The sequence below is a fragment of the Panthera uncia genome, unplaced genomic scaffold (genome assembly GCF_023721935.1).
Source record: "Panthera uncia isolate 11264 unplaced genomic scaffold, Puncia_PCG_1.0 HiC_scaffold_1274, whole genome shotgun sequence".
Classification (NCBI taxonomy): Eukaryota; Metazoa; Chordata; class Mammalia; order Carnivora; family Felidae; genus Panthera; species Panthera uncia.
The window spans coordinates 64,737-81,568 of NW_026057892.1; the positions used below are offsets into that span (position 1 = coordinate 64,737).

Genomic DNA, 16,832 nt, shown 5'->3' on the forward strand with positions numbered 1-16,832 from the left:
ATGGAATGTAAGAAATATAAGAAATGGAAGTGTATCAGACTTGAATGGCCAAAGTGAAACAACCAAAATCATTTTTAAAAAACGCACTGGCACCACAAGGGATAGTCTGCCGGCACACCTTGGAGATACTGCAGGTTCCGTCCCAGACCGCCATGGCAAAGTGGGTGTCACAGTAACACAAATCTATTGAAGTTTTTTGCTTCCTGGTGCATATAAAACTTATGTTCACACCGTACTATAGTCTGTTAAGTGAGCAGTAGTGATATGTCTAAAAACTCAAAGAACCTTAATTTAAAAAAGACTTTATTGCTGAAAAATGCTAACCATCATCTGAGCTTTCAGTGATTTGTGATCCCTGATCACAGATTATCAACAAATATAACAATAATGAAATCATTTGAAATATTAGAATTACCAAAATGTGACACAGAGACACAAAGTGAGCAAATGCTGTTGCAAAAATGGCACCAATAGGTTTGCTTACCCAGGGTTATCACAAACCTTCAATTTGTACAAAAAAACCACAGTAGCTGCAAAGCATGATAAAACGAGGTGTGCCTGAATGTTACCGAAATCCTTGCATTGGCCTTCACAGAACCAATGAGTGAGTAATGAGAAGGCTCAACTTTATTTTCTTGTTCTCAAGCTCTTAGCATTTATACATAACACTCCTATTGCCACAGGGAATTGAAAGTTAACTATACTGCTCTGTTTTATGAATGAAAAGTTGGTTTAACTATAAGTGATGAGTTTTGGAAACTATCAAGTAGAATTGGCATTAATTATCCTTTTCAAAAATATGACGTAGCTTAAAATAAGGGGAGAATGAATGTATAGGGGCAGAGGCTCTGAGACGAGGGGAGAGCCTTGGGAATCTAGTAACAAATGCCTGGTGGCCGCCTCTTGCCTCTCAGCTTAAAGTTGGCATAGTTCTAAAATATTTAGGTCGTGTGTTCGTAATGTAAAAATGTAAACTTAAATCAGCTTTTAAAATCTTACACAACAGATAAAAACATGTATCAAAAAACTGTTGATTTCAAACTTTACCATCAAAAGACCCAGCCCTGGTGGACTTTAGAGCCACCTCAAAGAATTCTGCTGACGTGTGCCAAATTTCTTCCACGTCCTTGTTAATAATCAGTTTCTAATCAAGAGTGGGAGAGCCTCTTTGAAACATCAGACTCTTTGTTTCAGTTTTCAGGCAGTGGATTCTTCAAAGAGGACGTGTAGGTAGGTAGAGATAAACAATTACTGATTTGATTTCTCATATCTGTGTATACAGAAAGGAATCCCACCTCTTCAAAGTATGCTTTGGGAAAGGCACAATATATCATAAGATTGTTGGAGTGGACATCTAGGTGGTGAAAGCTCTGACAATAGCTGTAATTTGGAAAACATCTTGAGATAGGAGGAAAAAAGCTTCTGAAAAGGTTTCTGGGAAAATCTTGAAGAGCATGAAGTTAGTCTTCATTTTACTGAGAGCATGGAAGTTATTCCACTTCCAGGAAACATCAGAATCTTGTTGGGAGTAGAGTGGGGAGAGGCAGCAAAAACACATTTGATTTTAGGCCAATTTTTTTTTCTTTTTTAAGTTTGTGGAAAATAAGCAGACCCAGTATTCACACTGACATCATGATCAAAGTCAAAATTACATGATTTTCAGATACTCTCCTAAAATTAATTTCAGTTGTTTTTAATCATGGAAATGGTTTTTAAGTACATTGAAGTTTCAAATATAATTAAGAAGACAACTGAGAGGGAACCTGGCTTGTTTTAAAAAGTAGGGGGTGGGGGGCGCCTGGGTGTCTCAGTTGTTTAAACGTCCAACTTAGGCTCAGGTCATGATCTCGTGGTCCATGAGTTCGAGCCCCATGTCGGGCTCTGTGTTGACAGCTCAGAGCCTGGAGACTGCTTCGGATTCTGTGTCTCCCTCTCTCTCTACCCCTCCCCTGCTCATGCTCTGTCTCTCTCTGTCTTAAAAATAAATAAACGTTAAAAAAAAAAAAATTAAAAACTAGGGAGGGATGAGAAACCTGGGTGGAGTATGTAAAAAGGAGTAACTTCATTGCCCTGGGACTGAAGGAGACAGGGAATTGTTTTGAACACAAACTTTACCTGCCTCTCAGATGGGCCTGAGTTCCAAGTACAGACAGTATCATGTCAAAGTATATTTTACTGATTTACCCGTTGACTTGAAGGTGGTTCATCCCTCAGTCACATTACTAGCACCTTATGTGTTTTGCTGTGTTTGCTTGCTTTGATTAAGAGATCAATTACAGATATCTATTTTCGGAGCAGCTGTGGTTTCCTTAAACTGGTCCCATAATCCCTTTTTAAGTTAATAGTTTTTAAATACAAGCCATAATTCTAAGTCTAAATTGTTACCTTTGGTGATTCTATGACATTGCCACACCTTCTGCTTTTTCTTTCTCTTTTTTTCTTTCTTTTTTTTTTTTTTTTATTTTTTTGAGAGAGAGAGATGGAGCGGGGGGAGAGGGGCAGAGAAAGGGGGTCAGAGGATCTGAAGCAGGCTCTGCACTGACAGCAGAGAGCCTGACACAGGGCTCAAACTCACAAACTGCAAGATCATGACCTGAGTCGAAGTCAGATGCTTAACCATCTGAGCCTACCAGGCTTCCCACACCTTCTGCTTTTAACGGAGAACAGAAAGTCTTAGTTGCACATTGGCAAAACACATTCAGACTTTAAAAATAATCTTGGCTTTAAAATGCTAATAGTTAAACCATTGTCTCCTTCTGGTCTTCCAGGGAACTCTCTCTCCCATTCCTTGTTATGATGATTACACTGGACATAAAAGGACAGTCTAGCCTAGGGATCAGCACACTTTTTGTGTGAAGAGCCAGATAGTGAATATTTTAGACTTTTAGGCCATATAGTCTCTGTTACAACTACTCATCTCTACCCTTGAGGCATAGGAAAGTTGCCATAGACAGCATGTGAACAAATGAGTGTAATTGTGTTCCAGTAAGACTTTGTTTACAAAGACAGAAGATGGGCCGGATTTGGACCATGCACCTGCATTTGCCAGTCCCCGATCTGGCCCACTGGCTGGTCTCCCAAGTTCTTTCCCAGCACCTCCCCCACCATCACTTGCAGAAGTATCATTTGATATCTTAGAACAAGGGCACTCCCCCCTAACAATCTTGAAAATACCCTAGACTCACTTCTATATTTTCACTGCAGTCTCTCATCTACATGAACAGGATGCATGTTGCCACTTCTGTGGCTTATTCTTGCCAATCTGTAAACGTTCGATTTGTAAACGTCCTCTGCATATTCCAAATACAAGCCCTGTGTCCGCTACACAGTCTTTGATACAATCTTTGTCAGAAGTGTTGCAAAGGTCTCTTTCCAGTCTTTCCTTAAGAGTTTTTTAATTCTCTGGTGGTCTTTTGATGAACAGAGTTTTTAATTTAATGTACTCCAATGTCTGTCTTATCTTTCTTTTACTTTTCCTGCTGTTTAACCAATCTTCCCTAATCCCCCCAAACCCATTCTTTCAAATTGTCTTCTCTAGAAGCTTTCAGTTAGATCTGTAATTTTCTATGGTGTATGTGTAGGAGTCCAGTTTTACACAACTTTCACCATTCCTTCATTACCACCTTTGGCATAAACCCAGGGACTGTATACAGGTCAGTCTGTCTGGGATTCTGTTATCTATCCTTACGCCAATTCCACGTTGTCTTAATTGCAGTATCTTTAAGTCTTACAGACATCTGGTAGAGAAACCCCTACTACTTGGTTTTCTTCCAGTGCCTTGGTTACTCTTGGCCCTTTGCAAGTTGCTATACAGTGTAGAGTTAGCTTTTCATTTTCCACTCCCTAGGGAGAAACCTACTGGAATTTTGATTGAGATTTCATTCAGTCAGATCAGTTAGGGGAATTGGCATCTTTACAATAAATGAATGTGTCTTATCATTTTTTGTTAGAGACCTTACATGTCTTTCATTAGATGGAGTCCTTGGATTTTTTTAAATATATTTTTGGTGTTATTATAAATGGTGTCTTTTAAATTTTGTTTTCACATTACGTTTATTTTGTCCCGGTCTCTGAAAGAAAATTGCAAGATTAAAAAAAAGACGAAGAAGAAAATTGCAAGATTTCATCATTAAGAATAACATTTGCTGTAGAGATTTTAAATACTGTGTATCAGGCTTTCAATTATCCATTGTCATAATACTGCTGTGTAACAAACTATCTCAAAACCTAAGTGACATGTAACATTTATTATTTATACATCTGGGGTTGTTGGATGGGCAGCTCTGATCTTGACTGGGCTTCCTTCCAGTTCTGGGTTTGGCTGTCTGAGGTCAACAAGACAATGAGGTACTGAAAATTTCCATTGGACCTGTTCTCTTACACCCTCCATTTTTACATAGGGACATATTAGTATTGAATTTGACTCATTTCTAAAGGTACAATCTGAGATAAAAATACAGTAGTAGTCTCTTGAAAATAATTCTTTTTTCTGGGGCACCTGAGTGGCTCTGTCGGTTAAGCATCTGAGTTCTGGTTTTGGCTCAGGTCATGATCTTATGGTTGATGAGTTCAAGCCTGACATCAGGCTCTGCACTGAGGGTATGGAGCCTGCTTGGGATTCTGTCTCTCTCCTTCTCTCTCTCTGCTCCTCCCACACTCTCTTTCTCAAAATAAATAAATAAACTTTTAAAAAATTCTTTTTTCTAATTCTAGAGTTATAAAAGATGAGCATATTTGTTACTGAAAAATAGTCTAGAAGATGAGAAATAACATCAGTTCCAAAGGATATTTGAAACGAGCAAACTAAAATATTGTGCATGTAAAAATTGTAGCATGCATCCATTGACTGTTTAAAGCATGTCAGGGATGGTTGTAAGTACTTTACATACATCACTGATTTGATTGTGTAATAGCCCTGGGAGGTAGCTGTTAATATCATACCCATATGTTGACAAGCAAAGTTAAGCAACTTGCTCAAGGACACGTAGCTGGTGAGTGGCAGAGCCAGGAAATGACTTGAGACTGTCTCAGGACCCTAAGCTATATGGCTTCAGATGAGGGGTAAATATTTAAAATCTTCATCTGATCTTGAATGGCCTCAGCAGGAACAGCTGGGGTGGTTCAGATTGGTTCTTTCCTCCTCCAACAGGCCAGACTAATCATATTCTCACAGCAGTATCAAAGATACAAGAGAGCAAACTCCTGTCCAAAGCCCATTTCAAACCTCTATTTCCAGATTCACCGACTGTGACAGTCAGCCACTCCACAATGGGAGAAAAACATAAAGTTACATGGCAAAGGGTGTGGATAAAAAGAAGAGTTAACAGTTGGGGCCATCACAAATCAAAGCAGTTCCACTCTATTTCTCATTTGTTAAAAAATATTTTTCATGAATGGATATTGAATTACCTGTATCTATTGAGATTCTGTTTTTCTCATTTATTCCATTAAGCAGGAGAATTTACATTGGGTTCTCTTCCTTCCCCCACCCAAAACACCAGGTCAACCTTGTATTCCTGGAATGAACCAATTTAGTCATGATATTTTATGCTTTTTATATATGGCTGGATTTGCTTTACTAAAATTGTGTTACAGACACAGGATTCTGGTTTATTGTTGACATTGACCTATAATATTTCCAATCTTGGAATACCTTGTGTAAGTGAGATGTAAACATTTGTATTAATTATATCAACAAGTATTTATTGAGGTTCTGCTATTTGATAGGTGCTTTTTGTTGCTTTTGCAAAAAATAAGAAAGTTATACAACCATCGACATTTTAAATTCCAGAACATTTTCATCACTCCAAAAAAGAAACCCCATACTGGGTAGTAGTCACTTCCTTTCCACCTTCCTCCCAGATACTAGGAACTAGTGATTTCTGCCTCCATGAGTTTGCCTATTCTAGACAATTCATATAAATGAAAGCAGATATGTGGATTTAGTGTCTGTGTTTTTGGCAGCATAATGTTTTCAAAGTCCATCCGTGTAGCATGAATGAGCATGTGATCCCTTTTTATGACTGAATAATATTCCATTGTATGGACATACCACACTTTATTTATATCCTTCAGTTGATGGACATTTGGGTTACTTCCACATTTTAACTACTGTGAATAACGCTACTACTGAACATTTAGATACATGCTTTTGTGTGGACCTTTGTTTTCAGTTCTCTTGGGTATATATGGAGGAGTTTCACTTGGTGATATAGTAACTCTAATATTGAGGAGGTGCAAAATTTATCCAAAGCATCTGTACCATTTTACATCTCCAGCAGCAGTGTAGGAGGGTCCCGATTTCTCCACTTTCTTCCCAACACTTGTTATTATAGGTGTTCTGTTTAGTATCGCCATCCCAGCAGGTGTGAACTGGTATCTCATTGTGGGTTTGGGAGGTGTTTCCCCAGATGACTAATGATATTGAGCATCTTTTCATGTGCTTATTTCCAATTTGCATATATTTGGAGATATGTCTATTTAGATCCTTTGCCCACTTTCAAGTTGGGTTTTTTGTATTTTAATTGTTGAGTTGTACAAGCTCATTATATATTCTGCATATGTTTTCTGGATATTACAAGACATTGTGAGACATGTGATTTGCAAACATTTCTCACATTCTCTTGGTTGTCTTTTCACTTTCTTGATAGTATGCTTTGAAGCAAAAACATTTTTAATGATGATGTCTCATGTATTTATTTTACCCTTGGCTTCTTGTGCTTTTAGTGTCATAGCTAAGAAAAATCCATCCACCTTGCCCTTTCATTTATGTTGTTGATCCATTTTGTGTGAATTTTTATATATTGTATACAGTACAGATCCAGCTTCATTCTTTTGCATATGCCTATCCTGTTGTTCCAACACCAGTAAATGAAAAGAGTATTCTCTCCTACATTGAATGGCCTTGATACCCTTGTCAGATATCAGTTAACACAGATATATGAGTTTATTTCTGGACTCTTAATTCTGTTCCAGTGATCTGTATGTCTTTTCACATACTAATACCACATTGCCTTGATTTCTGCAGCTTGGTAGTAAATTTTGAAATGAGGAAGTATTAGTCCTGTTTTGTTCTTTTTCAAGGTCACTCTGCTATTCTGGATTCTTTGCAATTCCATATGAATTTTAGAACCAGCTTCTCCATTTCAGTTAAAAGTCAGCTGGGATTTGCATTGATCGATTTTGGGAGAACTGCCACCTTAACAGTGTTAAATCTTGTAATATGTGAACGTGGAATGTCTTTCCATTTATTTAGATCTTTAATTTCTTCAGTGAGCTTTTATTATTGTCAGTATACAGGTCTTGCACTTTTTTGGTTAAACTTATCCCTACATATTTTATTCTTTTTTTGATGCTATTATAAATGTAAATTCTTTTTTATTTTCATTTTGTCATTGCTACTTTATGAGAATAGTTGATTTCTATATATTGATCTTGTATCCTGCCACCTTGCTCAACTTATTCATAGTTCTAATAATTATGTATATGTATGTGAATTCCTTAGGGTTTTCTATATTTACAGTTATGTTTCCTCTGCAGATAAATAGTTTACTTCTTCCTTTCTGATATTTTATTTCATTTTCTTCCCTAATTGCCCTGGCTAGGACCTCCAATTCAGTGTTGAATAGAAGTGACTAGAATGGACATCTTTGTCTTGTTCCTGATCTTACAGGGAAAGTTTTCACTCTTATTAAGTATGATGTTTTCTGTGAATTTTTCACAGATACCCATTATCAGGGTAGAGGAAATTCCCTTCTATTCCTAGTTGTTTAGTGTTTTTATCATGAAAGGGTTTTGAATTTTATCATATGCTTTTTCTGTATTTTTTGAAATGATCATATGGTTTTTTTCCTCTATTTTCATGTGGTTTATTACATTGATTTGATTTTTATGTATTGACCCAACCTTGTCTTCCTGAGATGAATCCCACTTGGTCATGGTGTATAAATCAATTGTGTATGCTTCTGGATTCAGCTTGCTAATATTGTGTTGGGGATTTGTGAATCTGTATTCATAAGGGCTATTGGTCTGTAGTTTTCTTGTATTACCCTTGTGTGGTTTTGGTGTCAGGGTAATAGTGGCTTCATAGAATAAGTGTATAGAAGTGTTACTCCTCTTCTGTTTTTTGGAAAAGTTTGTGAAGGATTGGTTTTAATACTTCTTTATGTGTTTGGTAGACTTCACCAGTGAACCTTTCCTTTGTAGGAAGCTTTTTGATTACTCATTTAATCTTTTGTTACAAGGCTATTCAAATTTTGTTTCTTCTTAAGTAAGTTTCAGTAATTTATATTGTTCTAGGATTTGTCCATTTCATCTAGGTTATCTAATTTGTTGACATACAGCTGTTCATAAGATTCCCTTGTAATCCTTCTTATTTCTTTAAGGCCATTGGTGCTGTTTCCTCTTTCATTCCTGATTAATTTGAATATTCTTTTTTTTTTTTTTCCCCTGGTCAGTCTAAAAGGTTTGTTGAATTTGTTGCCTTTTTCAAAGACTAACTTTTGGTTTCTTTTATTTTTGTTCTTGTTTTTCTAGTGTATATTTCATTAATTTTTACTCTTAATCTTATTGTTTCCTACTTTCTGCTTGCTTTGGGTGTAATACTTTTTAACTTTTAGTTTCTTAGAGCAGATCTTTGAGATCTTTTTTGATGTAAGGGTTTACCAAATTTCCTTCTGATTTCTAATTTCATTCAGTATGTTCACAGGTCATACCATTTGTTGAGTAGGTTGTTCTATAGATGTCTATTAGGTCTAGTTGATTTATAGTGGTGGTAAGTCTCCTCACTGATCTTCTGCCTAGTTCTGTCAGTATCCATTTTGAAAGTGGGATATTAAAGTCTTCCATGATTATTGCTGAATTGTCTGTTTCTCCCTTCAGTTCTGTCATATTTGCTTCATTTTTGGGCTCTCCTGTTAGATACACGTAAGTTTATAATTGTTATGATGGTTTAACACTATTATTATTTCAAAATAGCCTTCATTTTTTTTAGTAACTATTTGTTTTAAGATCTGTGTGTCTCATGTGGTATAGGTATTCCAGGTCTTTCTTGGTTATTATTTGTGCGCCATATATCTTTCCCAGACTTTAACTTGTTTGTGTCTTTTTATATAGGGTTTCTTATAGACAGCAGAGAGTTGAACCAGGTCTTTTTATTCCTTCTGCCAATCTCTGCCTTTTAAATTGAGTGTTTGTAATTACTGATATCACACACCTTTTTTTCTCCTTGTTACTCCATTACTGCCTTCCAGTTTTCCTATTAAATAGGTATTGTCTCATGTACTATTTCAATTCCTTTATTGTTTTTTACTATACTTTTTTAGCTTTTTTCTTAGTTGTTGCCCAGAAGATTACAATTTATAGTTTAATCTATGAAAATGTTAAATTCAGTAGTATATAAAAACTTTACTCTTAATATTATTCTCTCTTCTCTCCTTTGTGCTGTTATTGTCATACAAAATCCATCATTTTATTCTATATGCCCATCAGTACAGACATATAATTATTACTTTATTTACTTGTCTTTTAAATCAGATAAGAGAATTGTGAACTAAAATACATTTACCTTGTCTTTTATAATTACCTTTCTAGTTACCATTGCCAGTGTCTTTTATTTCTTTGTGTGGATTTCGATTATTCTCTGGTGTTTTTAGCCTGAAAGACTCTCTTTAATATTTATCGTAAAATAGGTCAGCTAGCCACTCAATCTGTTTTTGTTTATCTGGAAATGCCTTAGTTTCTCCTTCATTATCAAGCATTAGTTATGTTACATATAGAATTCTTGGTTGACAGTCTTTTTCTTTCAGTACTTTAAATATTTCAACCCACTACCTTCTGACCTCCATAATTTCCACTGAAAAATAAGGTATTGATCTCATCAGAAGTCTTGGATTTTTACATTTTTTAGATTTTATTTTAGAGAAAGAGAGCATGAGTGGGAAAGAGGGGCAAAGGGGGGGGGATGAGTAGAAATCTTAAGCAGGGAATACAGGGATCAATCACACAATCCTGGGATCATGACCCGAGCCAAAACCAAGAGTCAGACATTTAACCAACTGAGCTACCTAGGTACCCCTATCTTATCAAGAGTCTTTGAACAACATGTTGGTTCTCTCTTCCTACTTTCAAGATTCTCTCTTTACCTTTCAACATTTTGATTATGATTTGTCTAGGTGAGGATCTCTTTAAATTTATTTTATTTGGAATTCTTTGAGCCTCTTGGGTATACAGGTTAATATTTTCTATGAAATTTTGGAAGGTTTTGGATATTATTTCTTCAAATATTTTTTTCCACCTCTGTCCTTTCCTTTTGAGACTCCCATAATGTGTGTATTGGTATACTTAATAATGTCCCAGAGGCCTCTGAGGTTCTGTTCTTTTTCTTCATTGTTTTTTTTTTTTTCCCTCAGACTAGATAATTTCAGCTGACCTATCTTCAGGTTTGGTGATTATTTCTTCTGTCAGTCCAAATCTGCTGCTCTGATGATTTTTTTTTTTCTTCATTTTAGTAATTGTACTTTTCGACTCAAGGATTTCTGTTTTTTAAAATAGCCTGTCTTTGTTGATACTATTTGGTGAGGTATTTTCCTCATACTTCCCCTTTTAATCCTTTGACACTATTTCCTTTAGTTCTTGAACATATTTGAAATAGCTGATTAAAGTCTTTGTTAAGTCCAATATCTGGACTTGCTCAATGTTGAGAAACATCAAAAAAGTGTTGATTGCTCTTTTCCCTATGGAATAGATCATGCCTTCTCATATCTTTGCATGTCTTGTGATTTATGCAAAAGCAGGACTTTTAAAATAATATGGCAACTCTGGAAATCAGATTCTTCCCTTCTCCAGGCTTTGTTGTTATTTCTATCTTTAAAATTTGACTCTTTCTTATAATTTCTGTGTCTTTGCTGAAATGCCCCATTTGTTCATGCAAGTTGTCTACCTTTTCCAATGGATTCTTTTACATGTATCTTAGTTATTTTAATGTCCCTATATAATAGTACCATAATCTGGGTTATTTCTGAGTCTGTTTCTGTTGATTGCTTTGTTCCTTAACTATGAGTTGTATTTTTTTCTTGGTCTTTGTGTCTTTTATAATTTTTTATTGAATGCTGGATGTCTTGTAAAAACAGGAGAAACTGAGATAAATAATATGTATGCCTAGAAATGAGTATGGCTTTTCTCAGGCAGGTAATGTGGGGGGTTGAGTCATTCTAGTAAGAGTTCAGCTGGGTTTGGGTTTTGCCTTGCTGTGGTTGCTGGAAGGTTTTTCTCAGTGTGCTCTTCCATAAACTTTCAGCTATCTATGTATGCCTGATTCATAGAGAACTACTCTTTCCATGCTTTTGCTTTTAGAGGAAGACACCAGTTGATTTTTTACTCCGTTCTTGCTGGGCTATTGTAGGAAGGTGGAGTAGGGGCAGGACAGTTCTTTTATTTGGAGTAGAAGTTTGGTTCTACTCTACATGTATCTAACCAAGATTGTATCTTCCTTTAATATCTAGGACTTGAAATTAATGGCCATGTACCGTTAAGTGAAATAGAGAAATTAGATTATAATTAATTCATTATCTTACTAAAGCATTAGCTGCAGAAACTAGTTGGTCCTAAAAGTCACAGTATGAAGAGAAGTATTAAAAGAATTCAGTCCTATGTCAGATAAGGCAGAATCATTTTTGCAGAAAATAAAATTCTTGTAGATGTGGTAAATTATAAGATTCCATTGCTGGAGAATTAAACCTTGTAGATAGTTGTTATTCTTCTATTTTGTTTGTTTTTCCTATCAGTCCTTTTTTATTCTTGCTACTGAAGAGGAAGGTGGGTCTCATTATTTTCTGTTCCTTTTTTGGTACTTTAAGGTGACATTATAGTGGACAAATTTCAAGTAGTTATTTTCTTTCCAGTATTTGTCTTATTTTCAAAGCTGTTAATGAGGAAATAAAATATACTAAATTTGAAGTATCACCTGTCTTACTATATTTATTTTAGAACTTACCCTGATATGCTTAGTTAGAATAATAGGATTTATATTGCTAGTAATTTTTCATTTTTTTGTTTTGGTTTGTCATAGTAAAACTAAACCTAAGAGCTTGAATTTGCATTTTTAATTAAAGATTGATCATGCTTGAATAAAGTTTTCCATTAACCTCTTCAAATAATACACTTCAATTTTAAGGATTTCAGTTTCCTCAGTATTCTTAACTTTGATTCTAAAACGTCGGTTGCTAATAGCTTTGTGACTATGTTATTGCCATACTGTTAAGAGCTGGGTAAAGATGGATGCTTAAATTTTCTTTGGTCTATTAAGGACTTCATTGCTTTTCTAGATTTAGGAATCCAAATCCCCTTAGAGATTAATGCTCTCTGAGGAGCTCAGCACAACTCAAAATGAAGATTAAAACTGACAGAGAGTTCTTCTACATATAATAATGCTGTAGAATACTGACCTTTATACCACAAAACTTTAAAACATGGACAAGGACACTCAATTGTCTGTAGTTGTAGTCTGAACTGATTGTAGATGCTTGCATAGCTTACAGTGACATTGCTTATTGGAGTGTTTCTGTTCTAAAAAACAAAAATCCCTAAATTCTTTTTATTTTTCTCCTGTCAAAATGTCATTCAGCAAATTCTGAGTGACCATAATAGCAAGGCTAGTGCTCAGAATCACAGGTACAAGCTTGATGAGGCCTGGATCCTACCCCAAGGAAGTATGTGACCCGTATTAAAACTGCAATATTGGCTAGCAGAAAACAATTCCTGGCCATAAAAAGAGAAACAAATGATGTGTTTTATGAGGGTTTTGTCTCTAAACTAAGCCTCAGAATTGGCTATGGATCCTTGCACAATTTATCATTGATTATATTAATCCCTCTTCAACATTGTCTTCTGTGGTTTCTGATCGCAGAAAAAAAAAAATTAGTACTGAAGTGGAAGTAATCCTCATCAGTCCATGATGTAGATCCTCTCCAAGAGTTTGATTTTAATTACTAATTAAACACCTTCTAGCTAATTTAGGAAAATATTAAATGTAATTTCAGAAAAGCAAACATGAAATTATCAAATAATCCATTTTCTGTATCAACAGATACAGATATTTCTGTATACTGCATAGAATTACCAATTCCACCTCTAGGTGGACTGTCCAAAAATCAAAAGTAGGGTCTCAGATATTTGTACATTGTTCATAGCAGCATTATTCACAGTAGCCAAAAGGTTGGAAACAACTCAAAAATGCCTTTTGATGGATGATAGGATAAGCAAAATACGGCTTTGGGGCACCTGGCTGGCTCAGTCAGTGGAGCATACGACTCTTGATCTCAGGGCTATGAGTTTGAGCCCCATGTTGGGTGTAGAGATTACTTAAAAAAATTAAAATCTTTTTTAAAATGTGGTTTATATATACAGTAGAGTGTCATTCAGTCCTAGAAATGATGTTCTAACACATGCTACAGTGTGTATGAACCTTGAAGACATTATGCTCAGTGAAATAAGCCAGGCACAAAGGACAAATTCATAGCATTCCACTTTTGAGGTATCTAGAATAGTCAAATTCATTGACACAAAAAGTAGAATGATGGTTGTTGGGGAATGGAGAGTTTTTGTTTAATGAGTTCAGAGTTTTGGTTTGGGAAGATGAAAAGAGTTCTGGAGATAGTAGTAAAGATTGCACAAACTGTGTCCATATACTTAATGGCCTTAAAAATGGTTAAAATGATAAATTTTGACTATATCCACAATAAAAAATTACATTCTAAATTCAATTTGCTAATATTTTATTTAAGATTTTTGCAAAAGACATATAGTGAGAGATAAAAGCAAAGTGAAGATCAGGCTATTTCTGAGGTATTAGAATGTCCCTTCCCCGTGCCTGGCTAGGTAGTAAGAGGTTTGTTTTTATTAGGAGTTCCTCCTCTCTTCTTATGACAGACGGTGGTAGGAGTGGAGGGGATTTGAGGGCGGGCCTCTGGTCTGCTGGATTGGGGGCTCCACGTGGGACTCTGTTGAGTCTGTCTGCACGAGCCCCAGAGAGTCAGTGTGGCATGGAGACCCGGGACCAGGCTGACCTGATGCCACTGGACTGTAATTTTCCGAAGCACAAAATCCACAGGTGCCCACAGAGGCCGAACTGCTTCCCAGTCCCACAGGCGAGCCCTGTGAGCAGTCGACAGTCTTTCATGGCACTGCCGATGCCCCGACAGCTCTGACAGCTCCAGGTGGCACTCGGGGTGAAAGCAGGAGAAGTTAACGTGATCTTCACCAGATTCTAGGTCACTTCTTAGATCATGTACATTGTTGTTTGGTTTTTTTTTTTTCTTTCAATCATCGCACTACCATGATACATCCATCCCAGAACCATTCCTCTGAAAAGTGATGGCCTTCAGTCCTGTTTTAGGCAAAGTTAGTAGATAAGGGAAGTTCCAGCTTTGAGGTGGACAGAAGTATACACTTCGAGATGGGTGTGTTGTAGACACAGTGAGGAAGCGGTGACCCACGCACGTGGGGTATCCTTCCTAAGCGTTCTCTCTGTGGGACGAAGAATTTACTAGTGGTGACAGTACTGGCTCATCTCTCCGCCCACATAACCAGACTCACAGTGTGCTGACCCAGCAGTGATTTTCTCCCCGTTTGTGAGGAAGCAGTTCCTCCTACCCTTCCTCAGGTGGATGCCACAAGTAACCTGAGGACTCTAGTTCGGAGCCCTTACAGCTGAATAAGCAGTTGATTAGACGTTGGGAGTTGTAACAACCCTTGATTTTTTTTTTTTTTTTTAATGGCTTAGAATACATTTTCTGGCCCCTAGAAGATCTTTTACATTCCTCTTTCCCTAGGCTGAATGTTTAAGTGTTCCAGCAGGTGGCTGAGCTGTTGACTCCCTGTAATCCTTCTCCATTGCCTCCAGCATTAAATCCATTTCCTCTTTAACTCTTTATTTTTAATTTGGTAAAACCCTTTAAAGGCTGATTTCAGCCTGTTCTTTTCCATCTTGGTTTCGATGGCAAACCTTCATCAGAGTCCTTTAAATTTATATCCGACCATCTCCATTTCTTTGCTGATGGCATGGTACCCTGATATGCCATATTCTTTTTTTCTTTTCTTTTTTTTTTTTTCTACCAGTTAGCTTCAACACCTATTTATTGAGCACTTAACTATATGCCAAAGTACTTGAGCCAGTTAAAATCTAACTCTGTAAAGTGTTAAACAACATTACTGGAAATGTTTCTCGTCTTCTTGAAGACATTAAGGCAGTCATTGTCACTAATCACTCATTTCCATCATTTACCTTTCGCCCTTTAGCTTTCCATGTGTATGTCTTTCTGCATGGTGCATCGAGCAGGCCTGAGCGTGAACTGAGCTTTGCACTTCCTCACCGCTCCGTGACCTCAGGCAAGACAGTTAAGCTCTCTGGATCTTGTGTTTTCGTCTAGTAAAGGGCGGATTTAGTGAGATGCCCCGTACTGCACTCCACAAGTATGGATGAGCCTGTGGGTGTTAGTTGTGGTCCCTCTGCCTCCATTTATTTCTCTGACTTCTGCTTACCTCCTCTGATAGACTAGTATGATTGATCACAGGGTTTCCCCTCTTGCTTTTGGTGAAGACAAAGAAGAAAGTTAGAAAACAGTTGTCAATGAATGGAAAATCCATTCTGAGGGAAAGTGATCAATCAGAATGTGGATGTGTTCACTTTTCCTAAATGATGTTAACTGAAAAATTATGAATACAAGTAATACAAGAACCATTAGACTGTTTGAGGCTCTTTAACAGTGAAATTGTGAACGTGTCTCCTAAAATGCAGTCTTTAAAGGGGAAAGTAGTGTGATCTTGTCAATACTGACCAGCACTGAAAACTCCCTGTTGGTTTCCAGATCTGAGTTTTTACTGTCTCCTTTAACTTGCTCACTGAATTCATTATTGGAGAAAAACCAGTCGTGCTGAATATTGTAGAATAGTTCAAGTGTCTCTACATTCCTAATGCCCTTCCTCACCTGTTTTAGCATCTCCCTATATTCCTTCCAGTGTGCTTTGCTTCTTCTAAGTATCATATATTCTTTTCCTTTTTTTCCATTTCCTTATTTGTTTCTGTTGTTTGGACTTTAGTGACCCTTCCTCCAAGTTGGAGGAAATGTTACTGCTAATCTAGTCTCCATCTTCTGACTTAGGCTTTTCCCTTTAGGTTACCCTGAATATTCTGTTTCAGGCCACAAGAATGCTACATCATTGGAGGACACCAAGCCCATTTACCCTACATCTATGGTTTTCCACCCTCAGCGTGCATCAGCATTTCATGGGAACGGTGCCAGTGCTCCACTCCTGGATGCCCCCACCAGAAAGTTGGGAATGTGGGCCCAAGGAGCATTTTTAAAGACCTGCCCCATGATGCTCCTGCACAGATTGAGAACCCCTGCTACTGATGGCAAAATATAGTAATTCCCACATCTAATACTATATTGTCCTGTATCTCCTGGTTCATAATTCTTTGGTTTAATCAGGCTGATCTGACATAGGTTTTAGGAAATTATCATTGACTGGAGTTTAGTTAAAGTTACATAGTTTCATCAGTTGCTACTTTTTATCTCAAAATAGTATTTTTCTTTTTAAGTCTCCTCATTCCTTTTTCATACCTAGTATTTTTAGGTTGGTTCTTTCTGAAAGTTAATTATTACACAGGGTGATTTTAATTGAAGAAACCACCACTTATGGTCCTTTTTCTGTTGACTTTCAAAATGCTTCCTAATTTTGTGTACTCTGTTTTTTAACTAGTTCATTTCACAGTTTGTCATTCATCTGCCTTGAGTACATTTCTAGCATTCATGAGTTATTTAGTGGTTTCAGGG

The 16,832-nt window shown here is 36.7% G+C and overlaps 1 protein-coding gene across 2 annotated transcripts in view; it reads left to right on the top strand.

The window, feature by feature from the left end:
* Window positions 1-16,832, top strand: part of LOC125916870 (chromodomain Y-like protein) — an 82,808-nt gene that overhangs the window by 29,791 nt on the left and 36,185 nt on the right. The gene's annotated exons all lie outside the window — the stretch shown is intronic.